We start from the raw sequence: 16044 nt of genomic DNA, 5'->3' as shown, positions 1-16044 counted from the left end.
CCATGGCTGCTGGGGGCCCATGCCCGTGTATGTGTGTATGTGTTTTTGTGTAGGCGTGTTTAGGTATGTGTGACCAGGGGTGCCATGGTGGAGGGGGTAGTCCTCAGAGATCTGTGACTGGACTGACACCCCCAAATGTCTTCTCCACACACAGTTATTGCTCTAGAGGGGTAGAAACTTCCATTCCTCTTATATTTTAATAATATTGCTCCTAGGTCACCTCCCCTCTCTGGATCTTGGTATCCTAACCAGAAGTCGCATAGGCGATACCTAAGCACCCTTTGAGCTTTAACAAAGCACACCAATAGTACTTCATCCAGCACCTGGGGAGTCTGTCTCAATGGAACATTCGGCTGGGCAGGGTGGGTGACGGGTTCCACTTGGAAATACCTGCTGCCTTTTGTAAAGAGACTGCCAAGAATGAATCATGTTACAAATAGGTCCTTTTAAAAGAACAATCTTTGGCGTAGTATGCCTGTGATTGCCTGCATGCCTGTGCCCTGTCATCTTTGGCGTAGTCCACTTCCTGCAGTTAGCTAATCACCTGCCTGCAATGGGCTGGAAGGAGATGAATGAGACTTACCCTTTGGCTGGAGTCAGGAGACTAGGTGTTGACCCTGGGTCTGCCTTTATTACAGATGGATACTTGGTTACTTAGTATCAACTGTCAGGACTGTGATTTCCTCATCTGCAAACTGGGATCAGAATCCCCATCTTACCCAGGGAGTTGGGAGAAAGAATAATATAAGTGAACATACCTTGGACGTCATAAAGCTCTATGTAAATGTTAAGTCTATTCTCCATTAAAAAATCTGCCAACCCGTTATCTCTTGGGTGTGTTAAACCACATGCATCTGTGCTTCCAATCAACCAGAGACCCTACTTTCTCTGGGCCATGTGGCAGAGGAACAAAATCTGTGATTATTTTCTTTGAACTACTCTTTCATTTTAGAAACTGCGACATCTTCAGAGAAAATAAATATTCTGTGATATTCACAGCTGTACCCCTATGAGAGTAATTAAGAGACTCTCAGAGGCAAAGTTATATATAAAATATCCCCAGGAGATTCATTTTTCCACTGAACTATTCCATAAAGATGAGAATCACTCCTCACATCCCCACCCACCCCAACCTTGTTCCCATTCCCTGAAGACACAAAATCCTTGAAGTATTATTGAGGTTACTTATATTTTGTTTCAAATATGAAACTTAGTTATCTAGGCTCTTAAGATTTAATATTTACACATAAAGGGTCACCACAAATATTTAAATATCATTCAGAAAAGGTGAATAATTTGTTTTCCTGCAAAAAAATAGCCTTAAACCTATAAAAGATCCTTCCCACTCTGAAAATAATTCATACCTCTCGACCCTCAGAAATTTCTGGCCATGGACTTGGGGTACATCCTTGAGCGATGGACCCACCTGGCTGGGACCAGCCCATCTCACAGGACTTGTGAATGATCATGCAAATCTACTTCACAAGCCTCATAGACATCAATCTATGTTGGCAGAATGACAGGGCACAGAAGCCAGAATGCAAGGACCTAAAGCAGGTTGGGATGCTGAGGAAACGGAAGCAGAGATACCCATTTGCTTGATAGATACATTAGCAATGAAAGGAAGGAGAATAATAGAACAGTGGCTCAAAGGAGGTGAGGCATGTATTTTCTTAGTTACTTATAGCCAAAACATGCCCATGTTTCAAGGTCAAGGAGAAGGCGCTAGTGAGATCCACCAGCTGTTAAGTTGTGCAATCTTGGACAAGATACCTGACTTTTCTGAACCTAAAAATCTTCTTCCATAAAATAGGGGTAATGATACTGCATATTGATACTATATATTCCATTGGTAATGAGGTAGTTTGTGGATACTTAGCTTTACATTTTACATGGCACCCTTTAAGTGGTCAACAAATAAGAAGATGATTAACGAAGGGAAGGAGGTAGAGGAGGAAGCAAGAGAGGCAGCCAAAGCAGCAACAGAAAGGGAAGAGGAGGGGAAGGAGACTGTATTGGAGAAGCTGGAAAGGGACCACTGCAATCAGATGGAAAAAGGGTGGATGGCTGTGTAGACAGAGATGCTCTCTGGCAAAGAGGGGCACAGGTTGGGAGGCTCCCGAGGGACATTCCCAATTTCCTCAACAAAGGACGCATGGTTTCCTTTGAAACAATAGCAAGAAGGGGACAATTAGGTGAGAGAAGAAAAGGTTTGGGATTACCTAAGTGAAGCACATACTAAGACTCCACAGAGGTGAACAAGGAGCTTATAGAGTAGCCACAAGAGTCCATTTGAATAAGAAGAAAAGTCCACGTTAGAAGTGCAGGTAAGGGCAGAGCAGAAGGTCAAGGGAGAGGGGATAACGGAGTGGAGGTGAGGACAAGTCTGTCTTTCCTTCCCTTTTTTGTCTTTTTCTTCTTCCCTCTTTCCCTCTCCCTTCATCTCCATCCTTTCCTTCCTTCTTTCCTTCTCCCTTAAGGGTTAATATACACAGTAGAAAGAGTTCTTAATTGTTCCTTCTTCTGTGTTTTCTATCTTCTTGTGAAACTTAAAGGATCGATATCCAATCAGGTTCTTGTGAACATACTGAGCTCTTTGGAAAAAGGAGATGTAAAAAGGGAAATAATAGCAAAATTAATGTTGAAAGTCTTAGAGTATTAGCATTATAACATGCAGCCTGAAAATGGATCCCAGAGCCTGAGAAGCTTAGGTATGACAAAGAAAAATGTAAGCTTAATTGGAAATCTCTCCCAGACTCATATCTTCATGCACTATTTACTCTGTTTGGGGGCCTTCCTTGTGATTAGGCTATTAAAATGCAATAACTCTCCCTTTTCAGGCTACTGAGGCAATATCTTTTTTCTCAAGCAAAACATAAAAATAAAAGCTAGAATTAGAAACATGACTTTACATATCATCTAAAATATCTTTGAATGAATCTACCAATTTATTGAGGAAATGTTTCAGTGAGAACTGGCTATGTGCTAGGCATTGTGCATTTAGTGGGGGGATAAGCCTCATGGTTCCTATAATCATGGGCACTCATCACCTTTAGAAGAAATTCCAATTCTGGACAACATGGCAAATTAACATAAGCCAAACCCTACTCTGGAGATTTTAAGGAAAAAAATCAAAGACATGTGGATGGTTCCCAGCACTTAACATCAAAACCATGGAAAACCCACGGCAAGACAGAAGGTGGATGAGTCCTTGTGTGGAAGAAAAGTGACAGCCCAGATCAGGAGGATCCCAGGGATGTAGGTGGGAGATGTGCTTGGGAGGGCTGACGGAGTGTACCTTTTCCTTCTCCCACCTTGATCTCAGTGGACTATTGACACTTGTTGCTTTAGTGGCAAATCACCTCCCCAGCCCAGGACTTATCAGAGGTAGTTGGGTGACATTGGGGCAGAGCTGGAGCCCCTCTGTGGTGATAACAAACATGGTGAGGCTGGTCATCCCCTGAATATTTCCTCCTCACACCCCCCAATCCCAAAGCAAAGAGGAACAGTCTTTGGGAAAGAGCAGTTCCCAAGGTTCCCTGAGGGTGCGGGTCCCTGAGGGGTATGAGGGTGAGGGATAGGAAGGAGGGGGAGAAGCACACTGGAGTGGCTGCTTCCTAATTGCAGAATCTGCCAGAGTCTGTCCAGGACCACCCCCTACCTCACAGCCTAAGCCTTTGCCTCTCCCTCAGGTACACATTACATCAACCGAAATTCCCAAGGCAAGACACATAGTAGGGGAGAAATAACGAGACCTCTGCAGAGCACACGTACCTGGAAAGGCAACATACTGAAAACCTCTTCTGGAGAATTTTAAATAAGCCTGATAAATATCATTCTACAAAAAGGAAGGAGGGATATTTGAAACACAAAGTATGAACACGCAGTTGTGAATAAGAAGAGATGGGAGATCTTGAGCATGAAAAATGAAAGTGTAGACGTGAAGAAGCCAATAAATGAGTTGGAGAGCTGAATGGATACATCCAAAGAAGAGAGACTAATTCAGAAGAGAGAAGTTAGGTGTGGGAAGTATGGGTGAGTAAAGGAATTAACTCATTTTATTTTTGTTTAGATATGCAATGACCTCCTATTACTTCTCCTGTACAAACCAAAGCATAGCCATGACAACCAAAGCAAAGATTCTATATGAGACCAGCAAGACAAGGGGGAAGTAATGCAAGATGGATGAAAGTGTGTGAATGTTCTTCTAAGGGGAAAAAAAACCCACCAATAATAATAAAGCAAATAGCAGATAAAATCTAATTAATAAATTATATAATAAAAATAATGCATTTTGGTAGTGGGAGGGGAGATGGAATGAAGAGTGAATGGGAGGGGGCTGTTGCCTTATTAATCTTTGGGGTAAAAACATTCTCAAGTGTATAAAAACCATGTAAATCATTGAGAATGTGTCCCTTTGGATCAAATGAGCCTCCTCTGGGACCTAATTTCCGAAATCCATGTTCAATTTAAGGTCTTATTTCCAATGGCTCCCCCTCAAAATTGGACCCTTCCATACTCAAGTCACACTTTAGGGATCGCTGAATGCAAATTATAAAGACATTCTTGGGATATCATTTCCACTGTTTTTTTCCAAATCCTCTCCTGGACCATTCGATTTTGGATTACAAACCATCCTAGGGAAGTTTCCATGCCTTTGGTGTTTCTGAGCCCGGTTCATTGAATAAGAGGATGATTCATAACTAGAATGATATAACTTCCACTCTGAAGGACCACTTGCTCCCATTTCTCCAGTTACCTGCCTTTTTCTCCACAATGGCTTTTATCACAGCTTTTCATCTGAATTCAGTTCATTGGTCATCCTCTAATTAGCCAAAAGTGTCTCATTATCAGCTCATGCCTGGTCAATTATCTGGTTACCTGCAGTATCAATCAACAGGACATCTCCTCTGATTTAATTTGTAGGCTCACAGCACTGAGACAGCATGGGGTCCTTTGCTGTCAGAGATTTATTAGGGCGAGAGGATTTATTGCCCTCTCAGCGATATTTCCTTCATCGTTACCAGCTTCTCATTAGAGTTGGTTAAACTGCCTTTGTGATGCACCCTGCAGCCTGGGTTTCCACTTGGAAAGGTATTTTTTACTCCAGGGGGACTTGGTGATAGCGACAGCCTGAAAGCAATAACTTCCGGAATCACATGGGAGAACACTCATCATAATAGCCTGGGGGAGGGCGATGGGAGGCCTGGAATCTCCTTTATGCTTTGGGGTAACTGAATTTAATGATTAATGCTTAGAAGGATCATAATTAGACCTTGAATTAAGGTTTCTCTACAAAAGTGACGTCAAATTTCTTGAGACTCAATATTTTTTGTGGAGGCAGTAATTGGGTAGGATTGAATCTTAAAGGACAGGCTTTTTAACAAATTGTGTTTCTCCGTTTGGGTAAATTTCTCCTCAACTCAAAGTTATAAGAACTTCTTTAAGCGTTCAGCTTTTACTGAGCACCTATTATATGCAAGATCTATGCTAGGTATTGGGGATATTTGGCAAAGTATCTTGGTTTGTTTATCTGAAAAAGGACAGTAATAGAATTCTCCAAAGCTCTTCTAATAGGTAAGATCTTTGATTCTGACCACGCTCTGAGAAAGAATCAAATCAAAGCTGTACCTTCTCTTAGAAAAATTCCCTGAGCAGATACAGTGCTGAATGTCTCAGGATACGCTTTTTGCTTATCTTACCCCATCACAACCAGGGAGTACCAGGGGGTGCTTAATTCAGACCTGGAATGGAATATATTATTTGAACTCTCTTTTTCTCAGCAGAGGTACAGGGAGCAAATCAGCCAACCCCATGAAAGAATCTACAGTTCACCCTTGAACAATGTTGGGGTCAGGGGTACTCACCTTCTGTACAGTAGAAAATCCGCTTGTAATTTACGGTTGGTCTCTCCGTATTTGCTCTGCATGCGAAGATTCAACCAACCCTGGATCGTGTGGTGCTGTAGTATTTCCTATGGAAAAAAATCCGTGTATAAGTGGACTCATGCAGTTCAACTGTGTTGTTCAAGGGTCAAGTGTATAGTACTATTTTAGGCATTCAGTTTTCTATTTATTTTTTGCTATGAACCTACTTCTGTGTTTACAACTTTAGATTGAAAAGCACGTATATAATAGCTATTAAATTGCCCTTCTGCCTTTCCAAATTGGACAAATGATACTTTGACTAAAAAAAATAATGTGTGATGTTTTTCCATCCTCTGGGGGACAGGGAGTGGGTGGGGGGAGCGGAAGTGAAATTCTAATAGCAAGATACCAAAGGTCCCATCTCCAGGCATAAGGCAAGCTCCAAGGACTAGCTCCCTGTTTGCAAGTAACGCACATTATTGTGAGGTCCTGCGGTTAGGATTTTAGGTGCCTTTACATGTTCCAAATCCACCAATGGTGGGACTGTGACTAGGTACATTCTCTTTGGAAAAAAATTGGCATTCCTATTACATTTGAAGATATACCTTCTGAATGATCCAGAAACTTTATCACGAGACAAATCCCCTAGAGAAACTTCTGCACAAGTATTCCAATGTACAGGAGCAAGAATGAGTTTAGCAGCAAAACGTAAACAACCCGAATGTCCCTCAGCTCAGGGATGATGGAACGGACACAGCATGTCATGGTTACATAATGTCCTACGACAGCAATCAGAAGAATAAACCTCAATTATGCACGTCTGTGTGAATGAATTTCACAAGCATCATGTTGTTCACGTACGGTAGGATGCCATTCATACAAAGTTCAAAACGAGAAAACTAAGCTATTTCGTTCAGTGTTAAAAATATGAGGAAGGCCAACAAAATGATTACTATGAAAATCAACATTCTAGCTGTGATTAGGAAAGAGGGCAGGCGTTTGGGGAGGATAGGCAGGCAATATGTATTGTTTCTTGGCCTGCGTAGTAGTGGCAAAGGTATTTCACTGATTACTATTAACTTGTGTATATGTTTTTATGCACTTTTCTGTACGCCTGTTATATTTCAAATAAAGAAAAAGTAACTCCCTTTCTTGGAACTATCTTCCAGTGCTTCTGACTTACGCCTGTCAGGGTTTTCTTAGACATGCTTCCCTCTATCCCAGATGCCTGGGTATCTTCACACTGTCAGCCAGGGGCTGCTGCTGCATTTAGCTGTGCCCCAGAAGGCAGAAACGATTAGCTGACGATGTCCTTCCTGTCATCAGCCGAGTTCACGTTTTTCCTAGTGTCAGTGCCTGTCTTTCCTAAATGATCCGTGTTCCTCAGGAGGATCACTGTCCAGCACCGCCTGCAGCCCACTGACAGCTTCCAGGGCTCTGCTGACAAGGCCATGGTGCCCATACGCATATTCAACTACGGGGCGGCGTAGAAATGCTGTGGGGAGAAGAGTAGGGCTCGATCGAAGGAGAAGGACGAGGGGAGGGAGCTGCTGATGCCAGAGGAGGAACAGTCCCTCAGATTATGCACCCTCCGCCCCGCCCCCCATGCCGCCTTATACTGCCAAACACTCCCGCTGAAGAAACACGTCAGAACTAACACAAAGGTGTGGTTAACTGAACTCATTCATTCATTCAGCAAGTATGGCTGATTCACGACCGGTGCTCAGAACAGACCGAGCTGTTGGAGAGGTTTAAAAACACAAACCATACGCTGGGGAAGTCAAAGACACAATATAGACAGGTGAGCAGCTGCATCTTCTGATGCGTGTGATGAGAAACACAAGCAGGGGGTACTAACGGGAGGAAGGGAACGTGGAGGGGGCGCAGCTGTTTGGTTGGTCCACTGTGGTTGGTTTGAACTCACTGTGGCCAAATCTTAAATCATCATCTTCTATCCCATAACCCTGTCCGCCCCCTGTATTCCCAATCCAGGGTAAGGCGTCCCCATCTTTCCTCATGAGAACCCAGGAGTGGGAAAAACCAAGCAGAAACTAGGAGTCATGTTTAGATGTGGTCTCTCGCCTGCTGTCTCCTTCAACAATTGCTCACGTTGGGCTTCAAGGACTGCCATTCGATAGCATTCTTCTGGACCGGAGGACTGAAGAAATGGAGAACTGAAACAAAGAGTAGCAGATGGTAGTAGCACCAAAATCTCCTCTAGGGAGCGGCTCAGTAGAAGACATGGCTTCAGATCTGTGGACCAAAGAGACTTGCAAACACTGAACCTCACAATTTGTTAGGGTCACCCACTCAGTCACAGCAGTGGGGCAGGATATCCCACACGGATTGCCTGTCCAGGTAAGAAGACCAAGGGCATGGAGAAGCAGAGAAAATCTTGTGTTCTTAGTGCACAGGCTCACTCCCAAGGGAGAAGGGCTGAGCTGAGCTGAACTGAGCATGCCCAGTTCTTCCCAAATTCACCCATTAAATGTCACTCTACCTCCCTGCAGAAAGCATAGAATGCAAAAGCTGTGAGTCCAGGAATGTGCTAGGGAACTCCTGTCTCATGGAAACCCAGAGTGTAGAAAACTGAGTCCTATTTTGTGAAGATCTCATGACTTTGTCTGCTTTTCTCCAAACCCACTCTTATAACAACTGCCTTCATCCAGACTTTCTTTAGTTACTTGCCTGAATGACTACTTCCTGCCCAAGTTGATTCCTGAATCCATGTTGCGGACTAAATAATCTTTATAAACACCAACCCAGTCTCATCCTTTTCTACCTGAAAATACTTCCTTGGCTCACCTCTGTTTTCAAGATCAAGCTCCAAGTCATTTGCTTGAGACATAAGGTTTTCCTTTAATTATATTTTGCCAACCTGCCCAGATTCATTGTCTGGACACTCTGCCTGCATGTACACTTCATTCCAGCCAGTCCAAACTACTGGCAGCTCCTGAGACAAACTTTGCCCTTTCGTGCCTCCACCCCTCCTCCATCCTGCTGCCTGAAATGACGTCTTCTCCCTTCTCTGCTTCAGCAGGCGCTTACTTAGCCTTTAGAACAGTCCCGCTCTCATTGATGTCACTCAGCACCCTCTATCTGAATTAAGTATCCTTTTTCTAAGCCCCACAGTGCCTTGTGTGTGCCTCTGTCATAGCAGATGTCTCACTAGTGCACTTTTTACTTGTTATTCTCTCCCTTTGAACTGTGAACTCATTGAGGAAGAAAACAACACTGATTTCCTGCATAACCAGTGCTTAGCCCCAAGTCTGACACAGATTTGATGCACAGAAAATGTGTGTTGAAATAAATGAATGAACATAATCTCTACAGGTCATTCTTGTTTTGATGTTCCATGATTTAATGAACCTCAGGCATCCTAGGAAATGAATAGAACAGCTACTAAAGATGACCAGCTGGGAAAAAAAAATAACTGATGTCTGCACATCCCTTTCTAGTTGACAGAACCTTTTTTATTTCCTCCCTTCCCTGTTCCCTCTGGACAATCTTACCCTAAATTCAGGAGCCATAGAAAAGGGCAGAGAGAAAAATGGAGACAGTAAGTTTAACAAATGCTAATCATCTACGCCTGCTGACCCAGCGGCCTAGAGTCTGAGCGCTTCCATTTCCCAGCCAAAGCTTCCACGCTGCGACTGCTAGTAGCAGGAAGGTGGGGCAAGGTGGCTTCATGAGCCAGTGGGTTCTCCACGCTGGGCGTAACACGATAGCCAGGAGACAGGACCCTCGAGGACACTGTCCCCATTCAGCCCCAGATGGCCCTTTTCCCGCATGATTCTAGCCAATGTCCTGTAGACAAGTCCATCCCAATTTTCATCCTCTTTTTCCCCACACAGAGCTCTCACAATCATGTGATGTATGATTACTATGGACCTCATTTTTTGTGTTTTGTTTTTCATGAAATAAAAAAATTGGAAGGAGACCCACGTACTCGGGGGAACCAGGAGTGGGACCCTCTACTCCGCACGGCTGGCTTCTTCTCTCCTTCAATCTTTCCCTAGTCTCTGTCTCTTTATGTCTGTGTCTCCCAGTCTCACACCGAGTGTTCCATATTCCTTTACATGCTGTGTTTCTACCCATAAAACATAAAGTACAAAACATCCTCAGTGCATTTACCTCTGGAAGCTCTCTTACCAAATATATTATATATGCTTGATTCTTAACCTATACATTCCACTGTTTTAACACAATAAATTCTCTTCTCATCAACATTATACCTAACTTTTGAATATACATGATCTCATTTAATCTGCTTAACAACCCAGCCTTGTTGGTCTTACTATTATTGCCATTTACAAATTTGAAACAAACTTAAGCTCTGAGGGAGTCATGGCTTTGCTTAAAGTCTCTGAACAGATAAGGGGTCAAAATGAAACTAAAACGGCAACAACCAAAACAACAATTATGTATTGAGTGGCTTCTATGGGCCAGGCATTGTTCTAGGCACTTGAGATACATCAGTAAACAAAGAGATAATGCATCATATTGGGGAAAAGAGAATTTATTGTATTAAAATATTGGAATTTATAGGGTAAGAATCACATATATATATAATGCATTTGATAAGAGATTTTCTAGATCCCATTTGTTTCTATTCAGACAACAAACATAAAGGAATTGTAGAGAGATTTAGAAGGTGATAAACAGGGTAGGGCAAAGGGAGTGTGAAGTATGGGGAGTGGAGGCGGGTTGTAATTTCAATCAGGGTGGTCAGAGTGGGTCTCATTGAGAAGGTGATATTGGAGCAAAATCTTGACTATCTAAAGGAAGAGTGCTCCAGGCAGAGGAAATAAGAGGTGCAAAGTGCCGAAGGCAGTACCAGGACTTCCGGGTTCAATGGAGGGGCGAGGCCGGTGGGCTGGAGCAGAGAGAGCCAGGGAGAAAGTTGCAAGAGATACAGTTGGAGAAGTCATATGGGGTGATGATCACATAAGGGCTTGTGTCCCAGGCCTCTGATTCCAAGTCCAGAATTATTTTTACCATTTAACCCAGAAGAAATCAGAAGCAGCTCTATGCATCAAGAAAGAGTTATTACAGTTGAATATAAAGATGGAGTCCAAGGTTTATCCTGGACCATCTATTTATCCACATGAGAAAGTCTGGATGCCATTTGGATTCTAATTACTCTCATATTCCATCAGGTTAAAGCAACTTTTGCACTGTGGATAAAGCACTAGTCACTTCCGCATAACTTTTAATGAGTTTGACCTAGCATCAGCATGTATTTCCCCTATAGTGAACACAGTTTAAGTCTTAAGGGAAAAGTAGGAAATATTTTGAAGTTTCTCCACCAGTCATTACAAGAGTTTATTGGGACCTTCAGTTTTCTTGCCTGTGCATTACTGATTTGAACCAATTCCTTCCTACGTTGCAGAAGAGCAAGAAGCATCCTTTAACCAGAGCTCGAATTTGGGATGTCCCTGACCTTCACTTCAATTTCATTTCCCCAGGGAGAGAATTGGGAGGTACAAAACTCGCTTTACCATGGTGACCATAAATCGGCAGGAAGATTCTAGCTCCTAATGACAGCTGGAATAAAATGATGTGCTTGTGTCGGTTGGAGAGAAATGCCTTTATGCACAGGCCCCAACGGGAAAGACAAATGCAAATTCACTCAGAGCTGGATACCTGGGGAGAGTGGCTGCCTCCCAGCTCTAATAAGTTTTACTTTGCTGCAGGGCAGCCCCAGCATAGCCACCACACGGGAAGTCTTTAAATAAGCATTTGCACACAAGGCACATGGAGCTGTTGCCTTCAGTATTGACTTAGACGTTTATGACAGTCTTAAAGGCGAGTCACGGCACACAAACTCCAAGTTACTCTGTTGAAAAGGGAAATTTAGAGGACAAGACACAGGCAGGATGGGGATATTTTTTAAAGCTTACTCTCAGGTATAAATAATTTATAAACTTCATCCTATGTAAAAGTATAATCTTTTCTTCTGTGGGCATGGGCTTTGAGGTCAGACTTGGGTTCAAATCCCAGCTCCATCTTTATCGGTAAAGAAGTCAGAATAGTGGTGACCTCTAAGAGGTGAATGTCTGAGAAGGGCCACAGGCACCTTTCTGGGGGGATGGAAAGGTTCTATCTGGGTCATGGTCAATCCATGCATGGATTCCTGCATATGTATACAGTTATTGAGTTGTACACTTAAGAATCGTGTAACTTACTTTATGGAAGTTATATCTCAATTAAAAGGAAAAGAGGGGGAGGAGGAGGTGGAGGAAAGAAATGGAATGAGCTTCCCAGAGCTAAAAGTGTTCAGGCAGAATATGGATGACTATTAGGAATACTATAAAGGTCTCTTTGCATTAAGACTTTAGGACTTGAAGATCCACGTCGGGCTCCTCTCCTTGGTAAACATATAGAGGATATTCGGATTAGAGCAGTGCTTCAGGAAGAATGGTGTAATGCTGGCTGTTTTGTAAGGCAGAACTCGAGAGAGATTGACTGAGCAGGAGATTTCTGTAATGGTCTAGAGATTTCTGTAATAGTCTAGAACAGGGTTTCTTAGCCTCAGCTTTATTGCCATTTTGGACCAGAAAATTCTTTGTTGTGCAGGACTGCTTGTGCATTACATGATGTTTAACAGCATCCCTGACCTCCACCCACTAGAGGCCAGTATCACCCCTGCAGTCATAACAGTAAAAAATGTCCCCAAACATTTCCAAGTGCCACCTCCCAAGGAGTGGGGAGCAAAACTGCCCTTGGTTGAGACCATTGTTCTAGAAGATCAGTAACTCCTAATTAACAGGGGGCAGTTGGGGAGGAGCACACCTGAATCCCCAAGAGGGACTTTAAAACTAAAGATGTTCCCCCTCCAAGCCAGATACCAAGGTCAGCCAACTTGATTCTCAATCCCTTTCTCTATGATCCAGCTTTAGCCAATAAGATATAAATGGCAGTCTTTCTACAGGTGCTTTTCTTTTTTTCCACTGAAGTATAAACATGATGGCTGGAACTTCAGCAGCCATCCTGCAACCATGAAATCAAAGTCAAGAGAATTCTAGATACTTTGGTGCTGACATTGTGAGTGACTGGATCCAGTGCCAGCTATCACCCATCTGCAGACTTTTCAATATGAACAAAAAACAAGTAAGTAAACCTGTTTGGGTTTACATCACTCTCGTCAGGATTTTTGTTATTTGTAGTCACGAGCATTTGTGATCAATACAGTTTTTCTTCCAGTCCTTCTCCACTTTCACCATAAGGATCACTGAGGTGATCCACAGTTACAGATAACAATGTGTTATGTGTCTCAGGAATGGAGAAAATCTTGGTCTAGTTTGGAGACTCCTAGCCCTAGCTGCAATCAGAATCTCCTTGGAATCTAAAAATAATGATGATGATGATGATGATGATGATGATGATGATGATGATGATGAAATGATGATGATGATGAAATGATGATGATGATGATGATGAAATGATGATGAAATGATGATGATGATGATGATGATGATAATGATGATGAAATGATGATGATGAAATGATGATGATGAAATGATGATGATGATGAAATGATGATGATGATGATGATGATGATGAAATGATGATGATGATGAAGTGATGATGATGATGAAGATGAATTGATGATTAAATGATGATGATGATGATGACGATGAAATGATGATGATGATGATGATGATGATGATGATGATGATGCCCAGGTCCCACCCCAGACAAATTAACTCAGTGCATGTGGGTGAGATTCATTTTCCATTGTGTTCAGCATCTGTTAGCTACATCCTTCTATCCAGATGATGGAGGGTCCAAGTGGAGTGATGGTTCAGTCTCTATGTCAAGCTGAGGCCTGTTTCCCACATTCCCAGCGCCACTAGGCAACATGATGCTTCAGCTGGTCCACGCTCTCCTTCTCGGCTGCCATATCCCCCTCTTCTCCCTCTTACTGCACTGGCTGCATTCTTCTTAGTGTCAGGGTAACATCCCCCTGGGTGTCTGCTCCTGTGTGAGTGTGTCTTTACTGCATTCACCATCATTCCCTGTCCTGCAGAACACAGCATCTCACTGAGAGTGATCAGGAACCAGATACCAAAGTTTGGATCTGTCTTCACAACCACTGCTTTTAGCCCCAAAGAAAGATGCTCAAAAGGGAGCCCCTTGGCACAAGTGATGCTCCCATAAAGCCTGACCACAGGGACCTTATTTCTGCATCCCTGCCGTGATGGTCTGACATCTCAGAAAGAGGGGCAGGAGAGCAGGGTGCTTATGGGCAGGGCATGTCCGGATGCTGCTGTGAGCAGGAAATAGTGGTTAAGAGAAGACGGTGAGATTGGGCAGCTCTGATTTCAAATCCTTCCTTTTTGTCCTGGAACAATTTACTCAACCCGTCTAAGCCTCACATGCCAAAAGGGAATAGATTACATAAATAATGCATGTCGGGGTCAGGTATATAGTAAGGACCTAGGGCAATATCACTTCCAAGGGCTGAAAATTCGGTCTTGGAGGGCACAGATCTTAGATTTTACAATGATCTGTGGTCCACCAAAGGGTCACAGTACATAAACAACAATTTAGCACATCTGTGGGATTAAATTTCATGGGGGGGGGACAGTTAGGAAAAGGCTATCAGAAAAGGCTCCTTAAGGTGCGGGGGACGATAATGGAAAAAAGGCCCAGCAACACTGGATCAGAGCCTGTTGATTAATGTGTCTTTGGTTCCGAACCCTGCATCCTGCTGCTACCCACACACACCTCGCCCCCGTCCTGATGCAGGCAGGTTGCAGGCAGCGTGCTGGAGTGATGAGCTGTCTGTGTCGGGCACCAGGTTTCATATCTCTCTTTGTTTCTTGTTTTACAAACTGATGACCCATGAACCAGCAGAAAAAGCACTTACTTTGAACCTGATGGATTGTAGCTTTTCTAGGATTTATTTCCAGTCCTTCATCCACATCCTTCACTTTATCTCATATTAAGTTCTTTAGCTTGTACACTTCCCATGTTTTTTTTTTTCTCCTGAAACCTCTTTTGATTGTCCTTAAAATGACCTTTGAAAAATCCACAAGGATTTATTCCTCTCTTTGGGAAGCAGTCCCCAGAGCTCTGTGAAGTTAAGGAGATTGTTCAATTCTTACTTGTCCAGCATGCTACCGCAATCCATAGGTGGAGGTCTAGTGAGTTTAGAAGTACAAACTCTTTCCAAAGCATGGACCCCAGGAAAATTACCTTGAGTCAGAGAAGTAGAAATCAAACGATACCCAGAAATCAAGAAGGGTAGATATCATAGGAATATGTACATTTAATACAGAGTTACAAATCCCCTCATCCAACAGCTCTATTCCACTTTCACGCTAGTGCATGGCTTCATTTCCCTATTTGTTGCTTTTCCTAAGTTTTTTTTTTTTTTTTGTACTTAATCAATCACATTGATCTAAACACCGTGTCATCTCCCAGGTTCTCACTCTCACCTTGTTGGGAGGATGCTAGCTATCCTCTCATTATGATATTTTAAACTTCAGCATGAATTGCAGTAATTCCTTCTTCCCATCCATATGGGCACGTGGAGAAAGCAGCAAAAAGTTTGTTTTCTTTCCTCCGTGAAAAGCCGAAAGAGCGTTTTTTGGTAGTTAACCTTGGCTAAGTACCAAATTAGCCACGAATGGATTTAATTTCTTGATTTGGGAGATTGCCTCAGTGCAAGAATATCTGTCTACAAGTTAAGGGAGTAAATAAGAGTAAATGTAGCATGTTTAAACATTCAGAAGGACAGAGTTCTCCTTGTTATTATTCGAACCAAAATCCCAAAACCAAACAACAACAACAAAAAACAAAGCAGGGAGGAAAGTGGTAGAACCATCACCCATTAGCTCTGTCCTAGTCCCAGAGATTCAAGCTCCAGAGTAGACATTAAATTCTGGAATAATGCAGTATGTTCTCTTTTCTTTATAGGGCATCGATGGAGTGCTCTGAAGACGCTCATTTCTAGAAAAAAAAATAGCCACTATCGACTTAGAACCATCAGCGTGGCCCATCGGCGCTAGGCTCTCTGCTAAGCACTTTGTACGAATGATCACATTGCACTATAGCCGTGCTGTGTATGGCATAAATTCTGTTCTTATCTCTGCTTCAAAGATGAGGAAACTGGGCTTCCCTGGTGGCGCAGTGGTTGAGAGTCCGCCTGCCGATGCAGGGGACACGG

At 43.0% G+C, this 16044-nt stretch overlaps 1 protein-coding gene across 1 annotated transcript in view; it reads right to left on the bottom strand.

Moving 5' to 3' along the window:
• Positions 1 to 7984: 7984 nt before the first annotated feature.
• PLPP4 (phospholipid phosphatase 4) overlaps positions 7985 to 16044 on the bottom strand; it is a 532132-nt gene continuing 524072 nt past the window's right edge. Inside the window, exon 4 of the mRNA XM_055080900.1 lies at positions 7985 to 8041. The gene's annotated coding sequence lies outside the window, so the exon portion shown is untranslated. The remainder of the gene's footprint in view (positions 8042 to 16044) is intronic.

This window comes from Physeter macrocephalus, chromosome 20 (genome assembly GCF_002837175.3).
Source record: "Physeter macrocephalus isolate SW-GA chromosome 20, ASM283717v5, whole genome shotgun sequence".
Taxonomy (NCBI): Eukaryota; Metazoa; Chordata; class Mammalia; order Artiodactyla; family Physeteridae; genus Physeter; species Physeter macrocephalus.
This window is presented reverse-complemented; position numbering and strand designations above follow the sequence as displayed.